This window comes from Periplaneta americana, chromosome 1, assembly GCF_040183065.1.
Source record: "Periplaneta americana isolate PAMFEO1 chromosome 1, P.americana_PAMFEO1_priV1, whole genome shotgun sequence".
Taxonomy (NCBI): Eukaryota; Metazoa; Arthropoda; class Insecta; order Blattodea; family Blattidae; genus Periplaneta; species Periplaneta americana.
In genome coordinates this window covers 103,538,886-103,552,989 of record NC_091117.1, presented here as the reverse complement: position 1 = coordinate 103,552,989, position 14,104 = coordinate 103,538,886, and the positions used below count along the sequence as shown (strand labels likewise).

Here is a 14,104-nt window from a genome sequence, read left to right as displayed (position 1 = left end):
ATGTGTTCACTAAAACAAAATACCGAAAAGACAAACTGCAGAAGCACAGCAGAAATGAGACTACAACTTTCCGGTATAAAACCAGATTGCAGGCTTAAAAAGCAAATACATTCATCCCACTGAAGAGAATTATTGAGATACTAGCTTTCACTTGTCTGTTAATTATTAAATACTAATAAAATATTACAAGGATTCCGCAGTTACAATTTAGATTAAAAGGGGTTTCACGGTGGAAAAAGTTTGAGAAACACTGCCATAGAGGAAAGAGTTTGCGGATGTGTACACATGACAACCGTAATCAAGTAGAGACTGTAGTCTACCACTGGTATTAGTGTTTAGTTACAAGAATTGATGAGTAGGACATAATTTGTTTTGTGAGGGGCTAGTCCATACATTCACTTGTCCATGGCTGATCTTGCTCCATAGCTGACGAAAGCAATCCTGAAAAGGCCGATGTGTTGAACGTAGGGTAGTAGGCACATGAAGTACCTAGGACCTCTCACTCTCCTCCTCTGCGTCTCACCCCGCAAAGAAACAGCTCAGGAAGTGAGACACAGGCAGTATATAAAGACTAGTATCCTCCAATTTCAACAAGTATAGTCCGGGTCTGCTTACTTCATACCGTAAGGGTGAAGCCTAACCATTTTTCCCCCATTACTACATATGCTAGTGGATTGTGGTGATTTTCTAGTTTGCAGGTTGAATTTTCTTTTGCAAACTTCGTTTCGAATTTCGATACTGACAAATACTAAAATAGTAATGATTTTGTAACTGGTATGTTGGCAGCAGAGACAAATATCGACAATATTTGTCGGTACTGGAGTTTCATGAAATTAAAATTGTACTAGATTTCTGAGCCAGTTACTGGAAGCTAGTGAAATTTGAACATAATAGTAATTAATTAATATCAGTATTAATATTAATACGTAATAGTTATTTTATGTGTTGCTTTGTGGTTATAATTTAAGACTATAGTCAGGTAAGTTTTCGGAGTTAGTATTAATAATTTCATGTGGTCAAACAAAATATATTTTTAGGTTAGGTCCCGTGAGTCAATTGTTTAGTCAAACCAATGAATTTCGTATTGCCAGACAAAATACTTGACATGTTGATCCCTTTCTCGTATAGTTTGCCTACGAAAATATGTTACAAATTATTGAATTATTTAGAATAACCTTCCAACATAAATTATGGTAAGTAAATAAGTCATTTAGTTCGTGGGATCGTGTGATATCTGGTAACAGTTGGAAACACTGACAAGATGGCAATATTTGCTGTTTAGGGACTATTCTTACGTGACCCTCACTATACATAATGTTCTTTCATGTCAAATTTCCCTATTAGTTTTAAAGTTATTAGGCAGCACAAACACACAAGCAGTGTGATCAGAGTTACCTTAATACACAACCCATGTCGTTCTCGATTATCTAGTAGTTGCCATTGTTGCCACTAAACCTCATGTTAATTTGTTCAAACCCAGTTGAGGGCAATGATTGACTTTTAAGAGCAATGAAGCTTCTTAGCAAGACTTCCTTCAGAAAGAAACAAAGTTGCAAGGTCTATATCACAGGTTTAAGACATATAAAAGAAAATTATGTCTGAATGAGAGGAATCCAGGAAAAAAAAGTAACATCTGCGTTATAATTCAATTCTGAAGGTAGCACAATTGATCCACGAGTGGATTCAGTGCACACAAATTTGTGCCATTATTTGCCAATTATCTAACCTCCAATATACCACCAACAATTTGCTATAACTGTAATTTGATAATTTCACGCAAAGTAATTATTTTTTGCTACCACTATTCCAGCTTGCTAAAATGTGCTGATTTGCTAGACTCTAGAACTCGTGATAGATGGTGTTAATGAAACAAACAGAAAGAATTACTCTGTGGAAACCTACAATTTCATCCATCAATTATGTTTAGTATATTCAGCAACTGAACCTGGGTTACCCAAATGAAGCACATAAACTCAACACATAGCACTGTTTTAAATTGTACTGTATTAAAATTAAAAATTCTTTGAACAGAGATATATTTATTGCAATATTAGCAGTCTATTAAAATCACTTTGGATTTGAAAGCTGAACTGAATATGCAGTATTAATAACAGAACACTATTTCAGCAAGTTTTTGAGCCAATTAAATGCTACATAATATAACATAATTTGAACCAGTTAACATCAATGTTCTCAAGACTTCATTTGTGCATTATATTTAACATGTTATCAATGAGAGATTTCCATTGATTTTTATTTCATCAAATCATCATCACTAATACCAGATATTTTGCAGCTTTCCTGTGAAGAAATCTATTGTAATCAGAGAAGCCAATTTTTCTTTCCTTAAGTCTGATTAATGTATTATGTTACTAGTCAGCACTGTATGCAATATAAGGGAAAAGGAACTGGCCACCTAGCCCATTATCACCTGGCTTAGTTGCCTCATGAGTGATACCTTATTGATGTCACGAGGTTCAAACCTGTCTTCGGACAGTTGACTAAACAACAATCTTAATTATCTTTATTTTGAAAATTATTAAAATATACCAAACTGTCAAAAACGTAACATTAAATATAGTGGAGTTTCGATTACCATCATCTTTGACTACAGTCATTTCTAATAATCTCGTTCTTGTCAGATCATATGCTCGGTACATTTCTCCAAATGACTAACATTCACACAATCTCTAACATCAAGCTACACAACAAGTGCAAGTGCTTCGTTTCTTAGGCCCAGTGTCCTTGTGATGTGTAAGCATCTAGAAGTACGTATGTCAGCTGTGAACTTCAATGTCGAAGTCGGTAAAAAAAAAAAAAAAAAAAAAAAAAAATGAATTCAATAATCTTTGTAATTAATTCAAAGCAATAGTATTAAATAGATGACATTTCTTATAACACAATTCTGTCCGAAGTTATAATCTAAAATTAACTGTTTTTGTGTGGTTAGGTTTTATTTTCTGAATGTGGTTTTCAAAGATTCAATTATTATTGTTCAAACAACCACTGCAGTTTTACAGAACAAATTAACGATGGCAATCAAAGCTTTACTGTGCACAAAACACATATAAAATAAAATTACTTATAAATGATCTTTAAATAACATCAGCTTAATAGATGCTAAACAAATCTTTGACTAATAATTACGTATGCTCACTTCACTTACTCACTGTTATTAGTATTTTTAAGGGTGTTTCCACCAATCAATGACTACCACTCATTCTAACATCTCTCATCTCTCAACAGAGGGAAGCGCATTCAGTCAGTTCTGATACTTACCAGACAGATGGATGGATGATTTATGGAATATGTGATGAGAAAATACAAACTTGGGGAGGGGGAAAGAGTCATGGCACTTTGTATGGTAACCACAACTTCATCATGCACATTGGCTCCACAAAGGGTTCTTCCATAACATAGTGTACGATTATTTAGTCCTGACAGTCGCCGGCAATGTGCACCTTGGTCAGGCGAGTCCATTAAGTTACGCCAAGGGATGTTCAGGTTAGTCTATTGCCTGCAGTCAGAGTAATCGGATGTCACGCATGCAGTATAGCATTGTGTTTCCAGTACAGTTAAGCTGTACTGCATTCCTTTACTGACTGCTCACCCTTATCTCTACTCTAGAACTCTCCCCACTACTCCTATTACTTCCCCTTTTTCGCGTCGCTGAGCTATCAGGACTAAATAATTGGTCTGTACATGTTGATACAGGATAAAAGCTAAAAGAAATAAAAGACTAGATTTGCTCGGGCTAATTCAGAAAATTGACAATATATTTTTCTTACTCTTAATTTGTAGGAATAGACTTGTATGTGAAACCAAATTTATGTCGAAAGTCATGATATTATTAATGTACTTTACTGCTCATTGTTAATAGTTCCCTGTCTTCTTAATAACCAACAACCTGTTTAAAGATTTTGAAAATGGTATGTCTGAGCTACTACTGTAAATCCATAAAAAGACATGATGAGTGCAATAAAATGTACACTTAGGAGTGGATTTTACAGGTAGTTCTGCATTAATTTCTGAATTTCTAAAATTAAAATTTGCTACATATCATTACCCATGGCAATGGGAGTATTTAAATCTGCCTGCAATAGAATTTGGTAAAATGAAATTGGGAATTTTAGACAGACTAATTTTTATAATTTAGCTGCATGGTCAATTACAAGAAATGAATTTCACGTCTCAAAGCAACAATGTCATTTAAATCTTTTTTTTTATGGTCAACTTAACACCAGCGGTGAAATTTACCCCAGGTCACAGTATGGAAAATAGTTAATTTCAGAGGAAATATGGAGTAAGTGTACTATGCGATGTACCCTATAAGGTATTCCCTAAGAAATTTTGCCCTCTCTCCCACCCCAAGCAAAAACTGAATGACACCCCTGTGTTGAATGTCTAGCTATTAAACAAAACTGGAAAAAGGGTTTATTAACAAAATAGCACACATGCAGGCATTGTGAAACTGAACAGAGAAATGGTGAGCAAGAGCATAAAAAAAAGACTTGACAAACAAAGATGAGCAAAGTAAGGTTTTCGTTTTTATTAATACCACCCATTGTGAAACTGAACAGGGAAACTGTGAGCAAGAGCATAAAAAAAAGCTTGACAAACAATTAACTAACTAGCCACAACTGCTTGGCAAAGTATCTGCATAGAATTGGCATTCCACAGTCACCAAATTGTGTAGTACTTTGTGGCAAGGACGTATACACGGACAAAAACCTTCTAGCTGTCTAAATTATTGACAAAACAATAGAAATATATTAACAAATTAAATTTTAAACCAATACAAATAAAAATGTCTTAAAATAACACAATAAAGTGCCTGAAAAAAGAATGATCGTGATAGGATAAATAATGTACTTTAAAATTACCTTCAATACATTTAATAGCATTAAAAAGCAAACCGGTATCTAAGACACCAAAATGTATTTAAATAAATACATTATATTACAAAAGTAAGCTAAATTAAGCTAATGGGTTCATATTCCATTTATAGAGAAAATCCTGTCTTCTCTAATGACCAACAATTCAACAAAAATCCTCTTATTAACAACTCTAATAAAAGGTGTGTTCATTTCAATTTCATCTATTTCATGAATAAGGGGCATGAACTGGGCTAGAAGAAATGTATTGGACTGCAAGATGGCAAATGGCTTCATTGTCAACTAGCTGGAATTGGAAAACAACAATATTGTAAAAGTAAGTAGTTTTCTTGCTATGAATGATCAAACTTGATTCAAGGAATATTTTCTTTTTACGATAGTCAAAAAGGCATATGACTTTTTTCTTTTACATCACTGTAAATAAATACATAAGGTCTCATTTCACCCTCTATTATACTATGTTATGTTCAATGAAGTGCTGTTTAAATACTGCAAATAGATAATAAACAAATAATAGTGTAAGTTACAATATCTTCTCAAAGACAAAATAAATAAATAAATAAAATAAACATCTTTAATTTTCACAAAACAAGGAACCAAATGAGTGATAACTATGAATATGTAAAACTGACAGTAAAGAACTCCAAAAAGAATAAAAAAAGTTCCAAAAACAAAGGTATAGCAGACCAACCTATAGTGTGCGACAAAATAGCGGAAAATACCATGTGGCACAGTTTATGGTCAAGGACTTCAGATGCCTGAAGTTATAACACACGAATACACAAGATTTACATTAGAATTTACAAACTCATTGATATTGTAAAACAGATTATCAAGGAACCATATTTTAAGAACAGTTTTAAATATACTTAGTTCATAGTATGGACATCCTTCAGCAAATTTATTGAACATATAAATTGCATTGACAGAAAAAGACGTTTTACTTTTACTTAGGCTAACATGAGAGGGAACTAAAAGGTGATTATTTCTGGCTGGATAACTATGAAATTGAGATTGTAAATCCAAATTGTGTAAATTAATTTTAGTAAGTATAAGACAATTAAATATGTACTGATTAACACTGTGAGAATATTAAGATCTTTGAATAAAGAGTGACAATGTGCTACATAAGAGAAACTGTAAACAATACGTAAGGCCTTTTTTTTTTCTTTTTCTTTTTTTTTTTTTTTTTTTTTTTGAGAATAAGAATTTTGTCAACATTAGTCCCAATGTCCCAAATGTGTATACCATGAGTTATGATACTATGGAAGAAAGCAAAGTAACATTGTCTAAGATATTCTTTGATACTTTAGATTTCAGACGACATAATAGGTACTGTAAATATAAAACACGAGATAATCTACCACACACAATTAACATGTCCATTCCAGGTCAGTTTAATGTCCAAAATAATTCCAAGAAGCTTAACTTCTGAAACAAATTTAACAGGTACATGCTTCAAAGTAAATAATAAATGTTGAGTTTTATTGCTATTAAGTTTAAATTCATTAGTCTGAAACCAGGTAGCTGCATTATGTAAAGAAGTTTCCAAGAAAAGGTTTAAATCATCAATATCACACATACAGGAAAAACAGGGACGTATCATCAGCAAACAAAATTGAATCACAGTTTAGATTAAAAGATATATCACTAATCATAGTCAGGATAAGCGATAACTACATTATATCATTTTCCGTTAATAGATGTAACTTGAGTACGATTGGAGAAGTAAGATCTAATTAGGTCTAGCTGTTTACCTCTAATACCATAATAATGAAATTTGGAACAAAGTAATGGGTGAGAAAACAAACGTTTTAGAGAGATTACAAAGGATAATCATAGCATTTTCATGATTCTCAAAACTCTTTAATGACAGACTCAGTCAAGTATAGAACAGCATCAAATGTAGACAAACCTGTATGAAAACCATACTGAGAGTTGGTAAATAATGAATTATGTTCAAAATATGAAACTGTTTATGCATAACAGTTTCAATAATTTTGGGAAAAATTAGAACTATAGATGTAACATAGTTGGATCACTCTTCTTGAAAACTAGAATTACTTCAGACTTCTTAAGAATCCGTGGAAATGTGCCACTGAAAAGACAGTCATTAATGTAAAAGGTCAGAGGATCTAAAATATAAATAATTATGGACTTAATGATATCAGCATCTAAATCATAAATATTTTTACATTTAGAACTTTTTAGATTGAAGACTATTTTGAAAATATCTTCCTGAGTTACAGAAGTCCAATTAAAATTTAAATTTAAAATTAACTGAGTGTTATAAAGAAAATTCATAGATGAAACATTGCAGAAACTAACAGTAGCAGCAATATCTTTAACAAAATTACTAAAAAAATGTATTAAATTCATTAGCCTTAAGGCCATAATTCGAATTATTTACAGAATTGTTACGAGCAGTATTAATGACTTCCCATGCTGCTTTGCACTTATTAGTGGATCTATTAATGAGAGATTCATTGTACTCACGTTTAGCCTTTTTAATAGCTCTGACATAATCTTTCTTAGTTTTCAGGTAAATATGTTTAACTTCATCAGTGTTTATACAGGCGTATACTAACTGACTGCCCAGGAGAAGTGGCAAACAGAACCTGCGGACTCCAGGAGTTATGTTTTTTATCGTCTAGGTAGAGTGACTGACCTTGGCCGCATTGAATGGTGGAGGGTGGGGATGGAGCAAGAGAAGAGATGTAATATTCCTACGTTCAAACCAGGCAATTTACAGTACCAACTTTACATCGCTGCTGGGTCGAATACTACTGCTTGCCAGTTAGTATACGCATTGTATTAAAAACAGCTGCCCAATCTATAAAGCTACATAAATTACGTAAACAAGATTTCAGATTTCTCAAATTATCAGTATACCAGCCTAATTTGTAAGTAAATTTAGACACCTTATCAGTAATCCGTTTTTTTAACAAATTTAAGAGGATAACAATTACTAAATCCATGCAAAATTATAAAGTTATAAAAATCCATACTACTGCTAATTACAGAATTACATTCAAAAGAACTAAGATAAACAATAAACAAACTTAAGTTAACCTCATTAAAAGAACGAACTTGTATCCATTTATAAGACAACTCATTCCTTATTGTAACACAAGGTGAACATACTGTATACAATTGTATTGTAATGTTTCCCATTTGCCAACTGACTTCTGTGTCACATGGTATAGAAATTAATGGTGCAGTCCGCGATAAAATTGAGTTGGCTTTAATCAAACACGTTTTTCAATCTAAGTAGAATGTAATTTACAGCATGTCAATGCAAGGCATGGTTCTTGAGTTACTGACTCCGCACAAATACTTACGATGTCATAGCCACTGAACTGGTGTGATTGCATAGTAGACCAAGAACATCCTCAAGTGCAGTGCTTTGTACTAAATAACCTTCTCGCACCATAGTACATGTGAATAGAATTTCGGACTTAGTTGTGATTGAGTGTGAAGTCATATTTTGCTTTTCATTTAATCATAAAACAGTACACAGCAACGTTGTGGTTTTATGTTGGGCTATTTTCTTTTATATGAACGATTTTAAACTACAGTAGACTAAACAGAAGAAATTATATCGTAATACAGTTTAAAATGCCGTGGTGTTGTGATTTTTCGTGTTCAGAGGGAAGAACAAAAGCAGAATATGGAGAAGGGGTATCATTTCATGTATTTCCGAACAGAGAAAAGTCACCGCAAATATTCAAAACATGGGTGAAGAAAATCAACAGAAAAGGTTTTACACCATCGAAAACTGCTATTGTGTGTTCTAATTATTTCCATGAAATTGATTTTGAAGAATCATCTCTACTAAAAGACGTTTAATGAAAGGCAATAGAACTCCTATGAAAATGAAGAAAACTGCTGTCCTTTCCCTATTTTTAAAAGAGAATCTTGCCAAGACAGTTCTGATACTACACACTCCTCTGCTTATAAATGAAAGAAGGTCATCGAAGAAGTAATAGCAAGTTGCAGTGATGCACCTATAGCTGAAAATATTGACGTGTGTGTAGTTGTCGATGAGGCTGAAAATTCACAGGAATCTAACATAAATAAAGCCGTGCAGTGTGAGATAGGGTGCGAGACGCTAAGAAATGTGTGTGGTGAATCAGATGTGGGTGAGCCCCAAACTGGCTTAGACAGATCTTTCTTTTCAAATAGAAGAAGAAACTTCAAATTCTAACTCATCAGGTTCCGAGGACGCTGCACATGAAACAGAAAGTAATATTAGGGAGTCAAAAGGTGTTTTCTGTATTCTGGTCAGCGTTACAAATTTTGTTTCTCTTCTGTAATATTTGTCATTCCGCTGTTACAAATATTCGGTAAGAACAATAGGAACATTGCTGAAAGTTAATGCAGTGTGCCAGAATGCCCGTAATTGGGAGTAGGAGTCCGAACAGGGGTGAAGCATAGCAGTGACTTCTGCATTACACGTGTGCGGTATAAGGTACAAATTGTTTGAAAATTTTTCAAACACTTTACAACTATGTTTCATCGGCAAGACAACATTTTATAAAATAATTTTAAAATTCGTAGAACCAACAGTAGATTCATGAATAACTTATCAATTCCCTAAAAGATAAAAACGTGCGAATCGCGGTAATGGCCAATTTGACTCACCTGGTTACAGTGCAAAATATGTGACTTACAGTGTAATGGACCTCGATTCAGATAAGATTATAGTATTCGTAGTTCTGCAAAAGGGCCTAATTGTAAGCAATCTTGAAAAAGCAGCATGCGAAAAATTTCTAGATCCCCTAAAAGAAAAAAATGAACATTACCAAAAATGAATGGATGGACCATCAATTTGATATTTGGCACATGAAAAAAAGTTTATCTAAAACCTTAAAGCCGCCGCAAAAACATACTAGAAAATACAAATGTGGAAAGAGAGCATTGTAAATCACTTATGGTGGTCATGTGCTATACATGTGAAGGTGATTCTTGATGACTTAGAAGACAGATTCATTTCTGTATTAAATCATGTTTGTAATATACACTTACAGAGATATATTAAAAAATATGCACACATTCACCCATACAATAGCGAGAGGGAATGGATCAAACCTGGATCCAGCGATTACGATGTTCTGAAAAATGTTCTATGCAACTCTGCCTTTTTAAAAGACCTAAAGCAGACTAATCAGTTTTGTCACACCAGCAAACTTGAATCATATCATAACGAGAGATTGGTTTACACTCCTAAGAGAAAACACTTTCCATATGATGGAATGGTAACTAGAACTATGATTGTGATAATGGACCATAATTACAACGTGAAAAGATATGTAACTGGCTCCAGGTTCCAATACTCGAAAGCCACTAAACAATGGGAAAAAAATATATATACAGCAGGAAGGAAAATGTATGGAGAGAAGATATACAGAGAAATGTGTTGGAAGAAGCTCTTGGTTATCAAGTACTGCAATTCGATGATCCACATGTTTCAGAGGTTCTCTCAAACATAGCTCCGGTGCCTAAACAGTGTGACTCAACAACTATGGTGCAATAGAATAATATAAACCATGTACTAATTTATTGCTGACATGAGATAAACACGTATCTGTAGTCCCTTCATAACGAATATTTCACGTCTCACATACATGCACTTACTCAGTGAAGGTGTTGACTTAGGTTATAATTGATCGAAATATTAAACCTTTTCAGTTTGAACCCTTACCAGACTCCAAGTCGTTCTAATCACAGAATGGAACAGAATGGATTGTACACGGGATTTGAAGTGGGATAGAGTTTGGGTAAATTATTATTATTATTATTATTATTATTATTATTATTATTATTATAGTATATGCATGTGATAGGTCCTAAGTGAGTTAATAATAACTGACTAACATATAAATATGTATTTACTCGTTCTACACTGTATGTCAAACGGAACTACAATGCAGTCTTATGAAGTGATCAGTGGTTATGACATCAGAGCTTACAGTAAGACCTTTAATATTTCACAAACTAAAAGGCATAGAGAAATGAGACAAATGCCATTAATCTAAGGATTACTTAGGTAAACATCCTATAATATAATCAAAATTTAGAATTTTATCGCGGACTGCTCCTTTAAGCAACATTATTAGGAGCTGTATCGTGCTATACCGAATATAATTACATATTGTGCTATACCGAATATAATTACAATTTCGTGATTCTCTCAGAATAAAAGCAATGAAGGAACTTAAAGCGACAATTCCTTCTCATTTGATGGTGATAATTCCCTGGATGAAATAGGTCTGATTCGAAATTGAGCTATGATAAATAATAGAATTATTATAATTCTATGGTCTTTGCAGTTGCTAGTAGCAAGTGTGGAGGTAAAAAACATGGGTAATGGAAAAAGACCAACATCAGGAAGTGAGACCTTTTGCAGCATTTCTTGTATGGCTGCTAAGCTCAGTTTCAGACAGTAATATGCTACACAAGAAGACTTATTCGTCTTTTGTAAGATATACATTCTACAGTGTCATATTCCTTCTTTCTTGTCTCTATAAACTGTGTACTTTTAAATCACAATTAACCGAAAGGAATAACAAAAATAATTCATGCATTTTCTCAGAAAGTTGGGAAAAAATAGTTGCCCTCAAAAAATAAAAAAGTTTGAAAGCAAAAATAACTTATCTATAATAATAAAACAACACTGGTGCCATTACATTAATTTCAGTTCATATACAATAAACGAAAAATTTAATTGTAATGTCTTAAAAAAAATTGTCATACTTTGTGCGGTCAGAAAAACTTTTACCAACATTATTTTGCTACCATGAAATATACCACAATAGTACTTGGATGGCCTCCATTCGCCTTCTTGTATAATTTTGCTCATGAGTTCAGATTGGATGACATGAAAGTTGGGCATTTGTGTATCCATATCCATCCATTACTGAAGAATGTTCCTCATTGTTCAACACATTTTCGCAATGCATATTTGGAAATCCTGTATAGTTGTGCTGCCAAACAGTCATGACCAATTAACTGCTACTGATTCATATAATATCTAGGTGAATCTAATATTTCAGATTTACCTTATTTACTCGCATGTAACTCACCCTCATGTATATCTCGCAATCAATTTTCTCAGTCTGAAATTACATGATAAAAAATCCCCACATGTATCTCGCATTAATTTCTTGGCAGGCAGGCATACAATAAGTAGAATCGTAATTATGTTTCAAATTCCTGCGTGACGCAGCAGCGAGAGATGAGGTTAAAAGTAGTGGCAACTCAGTCAATACCCCCACCTGATATGTTATAGTGAGACAACATTCAAAATAAACTGCTTCCGCTCTCGAGTCTCAAATGATATACATTTACACCCACTTACTGATAACGAGAGGCATGACAGGAAGGTAGGCCATTTTACACTTTAAAATTGACCTGATATTTGCTAACATAGTACAAATACAACAATGCCATATTAAACTATCTAGAGTAAACCATACTTCACAGGGGCTGATTTTCACTATACCACAGACTCAAGCGGCAAGCAACTTAACCCCACTCCAGTCTGACTGGTAGAAAAATTACCCATGTGAAGTTACTGTTCAATTTGGCGCTAATTGTAAGAGTAGGTTTTGTTATCGTATTTCATTAATTCGGTGACAGTGTTTACTTTCTATCCTCTGAAGTGATTTTCTTAAGTTTTCTGCTTTTGTTTTTTTGTGCAATTAAGCTATGGAGAGACAACAAGCTACACAGCTCCTTTTAAACTTAGTGATAAATACTAAGCATAATGTCTCTTAAATGCTAAGCATAATGTCTAATGGCTTTGATTTTCAACAAAACCTCTCCCATACAAAAATCCTCACATATAAAACATACTCTAATTATTTCCCAGCATTTCGGTAAAAAAAAAAAGGGCGAGTTATACACGAGTAAAGACGGCACTTAGTAGATTGCCCATGATTTATTTGTACAGTACTTCCATATTTCAAATTTTCAACTATAAATATTTCTGTATTTCCAGTGACCAGATCTTGGTAGTTACACCACTTTCCTTAGGTATCCATTGTACTGTAATGAGTTTTTGTTAGTGATAATTTTTATAGATTTTTTAATTTCTAACATTTTAGGGCTAATTGATATTTACATGATGCTGTAGTTTGAACAGAAAAGAATGACTATTATTTCTTTCTGGAATATGTTTTCTGCCTAAGTTGTGATAGAGCCATATCTACTGCCAGAATGTCTCCATTGAAACGGACTGTGTTACATTCTGCTGACATACAAAAACTGAACAGATTGCAGTGGATTCTTGCTCTAGCACTGTCTTCTTTATCATATAGAAATCTTTCGTATTGTGGCGGCAGGCCAGAATAAGCTGGCCGCATCGGGAAGTTTCACGTGCGTCTGGAAGAGAGGGAGGTGCAGGGAAGTGGAACTCGGGCTTTGGTAGATGCTTGGACGCGGTGCGGGGGAGAGGGAAACAAGGCTACGGGACAGCACGGCGGAAGTAAGGAAACGTCTGGGAACCGATTGTTATGGAGCTCCAGATGCTTCGCGACGCAGAAAATTCTAGGCGATAGTGATAAATAAATATAACATAGCGAGTGCAGTCATTGAGTCAGTCAGTAGCAAGAGAGAGAGCCAGCCTTGGGCAGCAAGCGAGGTGGACCTGAGTTCGAGTTAGTCTCCAGAAGTCAGTCAGTCTACACGTGAGTCTTCAAGCGAGCAAGGAAACCAGCCTTCGAGACCAGGGTTCGACATGAGGAGGACAGCAACTGTAACAGTGACCAGGAGAGGGTCTGAGTTCGATGTGCAGTGAACTTGAATGGGTCCATAACTGTGGCAGCGTCCAGGCAAGGATCTGGGTTCAAAGTCCAGTGAACAGTATCCGGAAGGCTTGGGTTCAAAGTGCAGTGAACTGTAACTGGAAATCTTGGGTTCGAAGTGCAGTGAACTGTATATGGAAGGCTTGGGGTTCGACGTACCGTGAACTTGAGCGAGTGAGCTAGAAGAACTAGCCAAGGCAAACGAACTGTGAACATTAGTTGAAATTAGGAGTACATTATTATTCTTCTCAATAATACACGTGAATTGCCATTATCGTTCAGTGGAATGCAATAACGACTACTGTGTTGCTGTGTTGAGTGGAATGCCCATTGTTGACGGGTGTGAGATTAAAGTTAGAAATAAAAGTCACATTATTGTTGAATAAAAGTTACAGTATAAAT

General features: G+C 34.3%; 1 protein-coding gene across 14 annotated transcripts in view; it reads right to left on the bottom strand.

Moving 5' to 3' along the window:
• The window catches only part of Gug (arginine-glutamic acid dipeptide repeats grunge), a 257,116-nt gene that overhangs the window by 130,111 nt on the left and 112,901 nt on the right, over positions 1-14,104 (bottom strand). The window lies entirely within an intron of this gene.